Raw genomic sequence first — 8485 nt, 5'->3', positions numbered from 1 at the left:
ATTTGTTTTTTGTTCTCCCCACAAAGCAACTAATTATTTTTTTCTGGGTAATGATAATTAACAGAATTCCTCTCATGTTCCTGATCAGTGCACAGCTGGTACTCGGAAAACACAGAGACTTGTTTTTATGTGGTGACATTAAACCCCTGTCTAACTTGGGAAGTGTGTTCATTGTATGCTCTTGCCCTCAGTTTATTAATTCTAAATTATGCCTCGATGAACTTCTCAAATTGGGAGCAAATTCACATTGATAAATTGTTATCAGTCAGAGACAGAGAAGGAGGGAGGGAGGGAGTGTTATCATAATGGTCTACTATTGAGTGTAGGTTTTGTCTGCCTCAGATGTTGTAGTTGGGCTTACCATTTTGATCATCTGAATAAGTTGTATTTTAAAAGAGGCATTCTTCTTTCAGTTAAGCAGACATGTGCTTGGTGGGCCTAGGCTTGGGGCTGGGATGCATTCAGAGCACTACTTACCCCCATTCTTTGGGCTTTCTGAAGTGTAGATCTGGACCAGCACTGGCCAGAGAACCTATTGGCTAAACCTCACCAAGGGTTTTCAAAGCTCTGTAGGGCAGCTGAGTAATTATTATCTTTCTTGTTCTTTGCACAGCAATCCCCTTAGGCACAGGGTCTATGAATCAATATTTTATCTCCAAGTTTTGCACAGTGCTCAGAAGCTAACAGGAGAAGGAAATAGCAACCCACTCCAGTATTCTTGCCTGGAGAATCCCATGGACAGAGGAGTCTGGCAGGCTACAGCCCACGGGGCCACGAAAGTCAGACACAACTTAGCGACTAAACCACCACCAGAAGCTAACAAGTGGAGGAATGAAGAGAGGTACAGAGGAAGACTGCCATGTTCAATCCTGGCTACCCAGGGAGGCTTGATACTAACTGAACAATGCGTGGTGGTTGTGTCTCACAATCATATGGAAGAAACCATGTTTGCCTTCATATTACCTTAAGAACACTAGTGAATGTCTTTTTGAAGTTTCCACTATGGCAATTTTTTAAATATGCTGATACTTTACGCTGGTGAGGCTATGGAAAGCACATTTATGTAACCCTTCAGGAAAGAAATTTAGCAATCTCTATCAGGAATTTGGATGATTTACTTGTTTTCTTTAATCTGCCAAAACTCAGCCTCAGGAAGGCAACTTTAAGGAAATAATTTAAAATAGAGAAACAATTTTTGGCACACCAAGATGCATGTCTCTCTCTCTTTTTTTTAATCATGGCAAACTAGAAACAAGCTAAGCTTCCCACAACCTGAGGGTGGTTAGTGACATGTGGCATATTCACTAACTGCAGCTTTACTTGTTGATATAAAAAATGCTTTTCAAGATTTTATAGTAAGATAAAAAATTACTCTGTTTAGGTCTAAAATTAATACATTATTCTTGCAATTAAAATTTCCTGTATAGAGAAAAAGTCTGGAAGGAAATATTATTAAATCTAAGAATAGAAAAAAGAGAAAAATCCACCAAATATTATTGCTTTTGTTTTTCCAAATTCAAGTGCATCCCTTTGATTGCATCTCCTCTTCTCACTCCTCTGAGAGTGACCTTGCCCCAGCTTCTTCCTTCTCTATGTTCTGTTATCCAAACCAGATTGGATCATGGTGGTCATCTGACTTGAGGTAGGGAGATGGACTTTCTCTCCAGGGTATTTACACTTGGGAATTCAGAGAAAGCAAGTCAGCTGGTATGTATGCCTTGGAATGAGGGACATGCGTGGGGGGTACAGGCATCTTCCCATGCTTGTAGAAAGAACGCAAATTTTCAGAAAAATAGGAAGAAAGCAGAAATATGAAGAAAGTAAAAACAAAAGATTGTGGGACCCCAGGAAGAAGGCAATGGCACCCCACTCCAGTACTCTTGCCTGGAAAATCCCATGGATGGAGGAGCCTGGTAGGCTGCAGTCCATGGGGTCGCTAAGAGTCGGACACAACTGAGCGCCTTCACTTTCACTTTTCACTTTCATGCATTGGAGGAGGAAATGGCAACCCACTCCAGTGTTCTTGCCTGGAGAATCCCAGGGACTGCGGGGCCTGGTGGGCTGCCGTCTACGGGGTCGCACAGAGTCGGACACGACTGAAGCGACTTAGCAGCAGTAGCAGCAGAGAAAAACTTGTTTCTGATGACATCTTAGTTTCTGGTTCTAGCCCTCATGAGGCCTGGCTGAATGCCGGAAGATATTCTTGTGTCCTTATATTATTCATATTATTATTGTTTTTCTCACAATTTTAAAAATTGTATAATTCTGTTTATCAAAACTTCCAGAATAAGCAAATCCATACAGACAGTAAATAGACTAAGGGGTGTGAGGGGCTGTGGTGGAGGCTGCTACTAATGGACATGGGGTCTCCTCTGGGAGTGATTCACAACACTGTGAATGTACTAAATACCCATGAATGGTATACTTTGAAATGGTATACTTTCAGATTTTAGCTGGAATGAAGTCTATGTAAGTAAGATGTCTCTACTTTGGGATATTTAAAAAAGTTATCCACTATTATTCAAAGTGATTCTGCATTATACTAAAATATTTTTACAGCAAACATAATAATTGATGTATTTTTAAAAAACAACAGATATTTTATCAAGAGCCCTTGTTGACTTGCTGTCTGTAATAAATGAGAAACCACATCATTCATGGCCATAGAAGTACAGTATTTCTAATGGTCCTATTTTTCTAATTTGGGGGAAGTATGATAATTTCATTTGCTTCTAACCTATGCTTATTGTTATTTTAAGCAAACTTTATGTGACCAATTTCATTTTTAAAATGATAAAGAAGAGAGATTCCATTAAGGTGGGTTATATCTGATGGTTCTCACCAATGTCATTGCCTGACCTTTGCCCCTGGATCTTGGCCGGACAGACAAAAATTATGTTTGACACCACCCAACCGTCAGAAATGCTCAAGAATAAAAGCATTAGTGATAGGAGACAGCATTCATAATGTATTTATTCAATAAAAACACCAGTCCCCATTCTAATTATATTAAAAATTCTAACTATATAAAGAAAAACCTGGAAAGAAATGTGCTTTACCATTAACTGTAGTGTAACTGAGTTGCAGCTTTACAAAAAATTAAAATTTTCCTTTTTGTACTTCTTTGTATTTTCCAGATTTTCTACAGTGTGTGAACTTGTTAATAAAATGTTTTAAAAGTTAAATTTTTAGTGAAAAAGCAATTACCTTAGTCACCAGAACAATCTTGTCCGTCTTCTCTCCTGATTTTATCAGGAGAAAGATTCTTTGAGAAAAAGGTAAGTATGGAGGGACAGAGCTTGGGCTTCCTTGAATGTACCTGTCAGATGCAGGCCCTTTGGTTGCTTTTCAGGGGAACTTTTATCAGGACGACGTGGACCGGAATTCATGGCTGATCCAGAGAATCCGAGGCTTACAGCAGGGAGTGGCCTAGAGCTCTGGCTCAAGGGGAAGCGTGGCTCTGCTCTTTTCTGTGTGAACTTGAGAAGTTACTTAACCTCTGTAAGTCTCAGCTTCCTCATCTGAAAAATGACGTAGCGTCCTCACCGGGTTGTTGAGAGCATGAAATGAGACAGCATTGCATCAGTCACTCAGCACAATCACTGGCTCATAGTAAGTGGTCGTGGAGTTTTTATTTCTACTGTTAGGTAGCAGACATAAATCCTCCTATGTACTCTGTAAATTCTCCAAGCCTACCGGCCTCTCCTCAAGCACCCTTTCATAGTCTGGCCTCCATTACGTTACCCCTTGTAAGGAAAGAGCAAATTAGCCAAGATGGCGTGTCAGGCTCTCCTGCCCCCTGGCCTCTTGCTCTTGCCCCACATTTTGTAAATAATGACTAACAGCTGAGCTCATTTATAACCCTGCACTGTCGTGAGTTACTTTGGGCTGTAGCGAGATAAGAGCGCCACCCAAAAAGCAGCGGGAATTACTGCTGCATCAGGGCTGTGTCCCTCGGGTTGGCCATGAGAGGCGAGACTACAGCGTGAATACGACAGCGGCTGCGTGAGTGAATGCGACCGCGGCCGCGTGAGTCAGGAGAGAATACTGGTACGGCTGCTGCGTCAGCCGGAAGAGAATAAATGCGTCTGCAGCTCCTCCAGCTCCTCGGGTTTTCTTCCGGCCTCTTAGCTCACGCCTTGTCTACCCGGGGCTCAGCAAACGGTGCGGACGGTGTGAACAGTGAGACAGTTGGTGCTGTGAACAGGATGAAGAGAAATACGCCCATGTATCTCTATCAATTCCCAAAGTAGTGAAATCAGTGGTTCTCAAACTTTAATGCCCACAGGAATCATCTGGGGGTCTTGTCAAAATGGCCGATTCTGATTCTGTAGGTCTGGCCTGGCATCTGAGATTCTGAATTTTTCACAAGTCCCCACGTGAGGTCCATGTTGCTGTTCAAAGACCACTTTTACCAGCAAGGACTAGGGTGACCCAGCTCCAGTCTTCGAGGAATCACCTCCAATGTCCTAACCAAAGTGGTCTCCTTCTTTGGCTCTCAACGCACATCATTTACTCTGCGAATTCAGCACTTCTCAGGTTCAGCCTGCTTTGGTGTGTTGCTGCACAGAATTCTGTTCACTTCTCTCCAAGCTCCTGACAGTAGATGGTGCGGTCCATCTGGGAAGCTGTCTGCACCAGCACAGTGACGTGATCTCCTGTGCCTCCAGTCATTGTCAAATTATTGAACTAGATGAAAAAGGAGGAAACGATGCCTTAAAATATTAATAATACTGCTGTTTACATGAGTATTCACTTAGAAATTGACAACGTAAATCAATTTAATTAGTGGAAATAATGGAAGGCAGTACTGATGTGAAGAATTCCAAATGACAAATAGACGCTGTGATTGTTTTCTTTTAAAAATATGTTATGTATTGTAGAATGCAGAGTGGGATGATATACTGGATGGGATGACAAGGCCAACCTGAAATATTTTCCACAGAATAAGTGGAAATAAATCAAATAAGTGATTTATAATTTGTTTGGCACAATGAGTCTCTTGGGAGGTGGTTTAAAAACATCCTTCAAAAGGACCAGAGGCCAAGGTTGAATAACCTGGTGTGCAGGCTGGATGCAAAATTAGCAGGTTTTGAGGTAATGTGGACTTGCTTCTGTTGGGAGTAATGAGAGGCAAATTTTGTGGGAAATGAGGAAGGTGTGGCGAAGGAATGTGTTGGCAGTGGTCATCGAGTGGATGTGACCGGAAGTCGATCGGCGAGCTGCACCCAGGTCATCAGAGATCACTTCCTCCTCTCCTCTCCTTGAAATGTACATTCTGACTACAGTTCCCAAGGGGGACACAGCCCAGAGTGAGCTTTGAGTTGTTGAGACCATCTGAATGGAGGACAAAATTGAACCCAACTTGACCTCTACGTAAACTTTTAAGATTCTGGTGGGTGGACAGGTGTGGAGAGTTACTCACCTTGTGGTCACCAAAGACAAGCCTCGGTTGTAAGGTCCCTCACTGATTAAACCTGCCACCCGCCAGTCTGGAGTGTCTGCCTTGTTCTCCTCGCTGTCCATGCTAAGGCTAGTTTGTGAACCAACAGCCTGCTCTTTTGTGTTTCCTGGAGGCTGGATCTCAGGGCAAGTGCCCCACCCACTTGTGGGGTTTGTTCAGCCTGCCACAAGCCACCCTTTGTATAATTCTGACTTACCTTCTCTGGATCAATTGTCATTTCATTTCTGGAGGACTTTCAACCTTACTTTAAAAAATCCAGTTGAAGCAAACAGAAGAGAAACTCCATTTTCAGTAACCTTTTCCTCATCTGTTATTTATGTCCATAAGGAAGCTTAAAGAATTTTTATCAGTACACTAAAAATTAGATAATTGGCTATATTGTAAAACTTTTCAACTCTGGACTCCAGGTCTCTACAGTTGTTGAGAATTTTTATCAAGAAATCATCTAGGGAACCTTCACAACTCCTGTTTTCATGAAGAGGTCTCAGTGGGGATGAGGTTTACGCCTAACTCTTAAAATTTCATTTTGGTGACTTGTGCCCAGGATCCAACTTTAGTTACAGAGTAAACAGTATTTCCAAAGACTGACAGGGTCAGCTGCTCGGGGAATGTGGCCGGTGACCTCCCTGACGGATGACCGCCCTGCTGGCTGCTTCCAAGTCAGTTGAAAGGTAAGCTTTTTTTCTGTATAAGGACACGGCTGCCTTGGAACGTGTTTCATTTACTAACGATAAAACTGAAAGTATATCCCAGGCTCGCTGTCTTAAAGGGCATGGAGCTGTGAATTTGGGGGCAAAGTGATTTGTCATGTCAACACAACTACAACAGCTAAGTTGCTGGGGTTGGGGGAGGAGTGAGTGATGGTGTGAAACCTCATTGCTTTGATTAAGCCACAAAGACCCAGGAAAACTTAAATCCAGAACTCCTTTCTGATGTGAGAAACACACACGGGATTCTAATATTCAGAAAGTAAAGACTTCCATCTTTGAATCCTTTTTCCTGAAGTCTTGTTAGTTTAATCTGATTGTTGTCTTCACTCCTGAGACAGTAATGGTGTGTGTGTGGTTGTGTCTGTGTGTGTCTGTGTGTGAGAGAAAGAGAGATTTGTTGACTACTGTGAAGTGTATCTGCTATATACATATAGTGTATATATTTGTGTATATACAAATATTTGTATATATGTAAATACAGTGTTTATATACTCTGTATAAATAATATATCTTGTGGGTGCTGAGTATAGAACAGTTGAGAAAATGGAACTTGCTGGTCTTGGATCCCAGACTGACTTTATTCAGCTCGTGTGTTACAAATTGTGTAACAGGAGATAAGACTTTTGTTTCATATCAGAATCGTTGCTCTCTCTCCATGTTGATCGTTATTAGTGTTTCTTTTAAAAACCTCACATTTTATTTTTCAACAAGTTTTGATAGAAGAATTGGCATTTAAAAGATGCACACATTGAAAAGATAACACTTTTCAGAGTGCTCACAGCTCTCACTTAATTGAACTATTTTCTAATGCGCCAAAAAAGTGCTCTACCATCAAAGGTGATTTTATAGATAAAATGTTTTATTTTAGATAAAATATAAAGAAAATACTTTATGTAGAAAATATTCTTTTCCTCCCATTGACTAAGCTGTCTTGCCCAGAGTCATTTAAAAAATATGGCCCAGAACCAAAAACAAGGGCACAAATAGTATCAGAAGAAGTAAAAAAGTAATATTCTAGTAGAAAAGGTTTATGCTTCATTGAAGAGGGATAACTACAAAGGTACCAAGTTGTTAAGCTGTCATTATTGCAATTATCCTTTACTGATATCTAGGGGTTTGCTTTTGTGTCCTCTTGGCAGCTTCAACTTTCAAAAATCGTATATTACATAGTGACAGATTCAATGTTAAGAACTTGCTCTGTGGACATGGTCTTTTTCACAAGCTGTGGGCACGTACCTCTGGTCCACAGAAGCCATGAAGAGGCTTAAACATGGTGACCGTGAGAGGTTAAAGTCTGAGTATTTGCCTATTTGTCAGATGACAGACAAGAAGATGAGACAGAGGGATTTCGTAAAATGAGAATTCCCAACTGCTGCCTGAGAGTTCACAGTGGTCAAAATGGATAAATAAACTCAGGGAATTCTGGGAACCATTCTCTGCATTTGGCTCTTCACTGTCGCCCTCCACCGCCACCCTCATCCCACTGGACCATCAAACAGAGTCTCCTAGAGATAGAGGCATATATTTTGAACCAAAAGCAACACCAACAAGTCCAAAGTTATCTCAGTTCGCAGTGGAGGGGGGCCCAGCTAGACGTGCATTTGGCGCCTGGGTACCACAGAAACACATCCTTTGGGTGGGGGATGGGGGTCCTTGGGACCGCTGAGGCACCTGGAGGCCTGTGCTGAGTGCAGTGTCCTGCATCACTACGAAACAGGCGGGGTTACCTGGGCTTCTGGCTTGACTGTGCAGCACACGTAAGACCCTAGTCTTGGAGATGCTGTGGAGAATGATAAGAAACCCATATAAACAGTGTTCCTTGTCTCAGAAGAGGATCCTTTTTTAATAAAAAGACATTTATCCTTGGAGCATACAGTGAGGAAGATCTTTGTTGTCTACACAATGCTTACAGACTGTCATTCTTTTAGAAAGAAGACAGCACTGGTTTTTCACGCTTCGAGGGTGTCCACCTACCTTGTGAGATTTCAGCAGTAGAGCACTTACCGGTGCTTTTGTCATGGAGATGAAAGTTCTTTAAACGGCAGGCGTGGGGACGATCACCACTATTAAAAAAGCAAAAAAATAAAACCTGTATTAACTCTTGGACCTAGTAGATAAAAAAGCCATTTTGTGTGTTTGTTAGCCCTCTGTATGTAAAATAGGTAGCCAACAGGAATTTGCTGTATGTCTCAGGAAACTCAAAGAGGGGCTCTGTATCAACCTAGAGGGGTGGGATGGGCAGGGAGATGGGAGGGAGGGTCAAAAGGGAGGGGATATATGTATACCTATGGCTGATTCATGCTGAGGTTTG

At 41.9% G+C, this 8485-nt stretch overlaps 1 protein-coding gene across 1 annotated transcript in view; it reads left to right on the top strand.

The window, feature by feature from the left end:
• The first annotated feature begins 5663 nt into the window (after nt 1–5663).
• Nucleotides 5664–8485, top strand: part of MLIP (muscular LMNA interacting protein) — a 295821-nt gene continuing 292999 nt past the window's right edge. Inside the window, exon 1 of the mRNA XM_061397834.1 lies at nt 5664–6135. The gene's annotated coding sequence lies outside the window, so the exon portion shown is untranslated. The remainder of the gene's footprint in view (nt 6136–8485) is intronic.

This window comes from Bos javanicus, chromosome 23, assembly GCF_032452875.1.
Source record: "Bos javanicus breed banteng chromosome 23, ARS-OSU_banteng_1.0, whole genome shotgun sequence".
NCBI classification, from domain to species: domain Eukaryota; kingdom Metazoa; phylum Chordata; class Mammalia; order Artiodactyla; family Bovidae; genus Bos; species Bos javanicus.
Note: the sequence above shows the minus strand (reverse complement) of the source record. Positions and strands in the feature narration are given on the sequence as shown.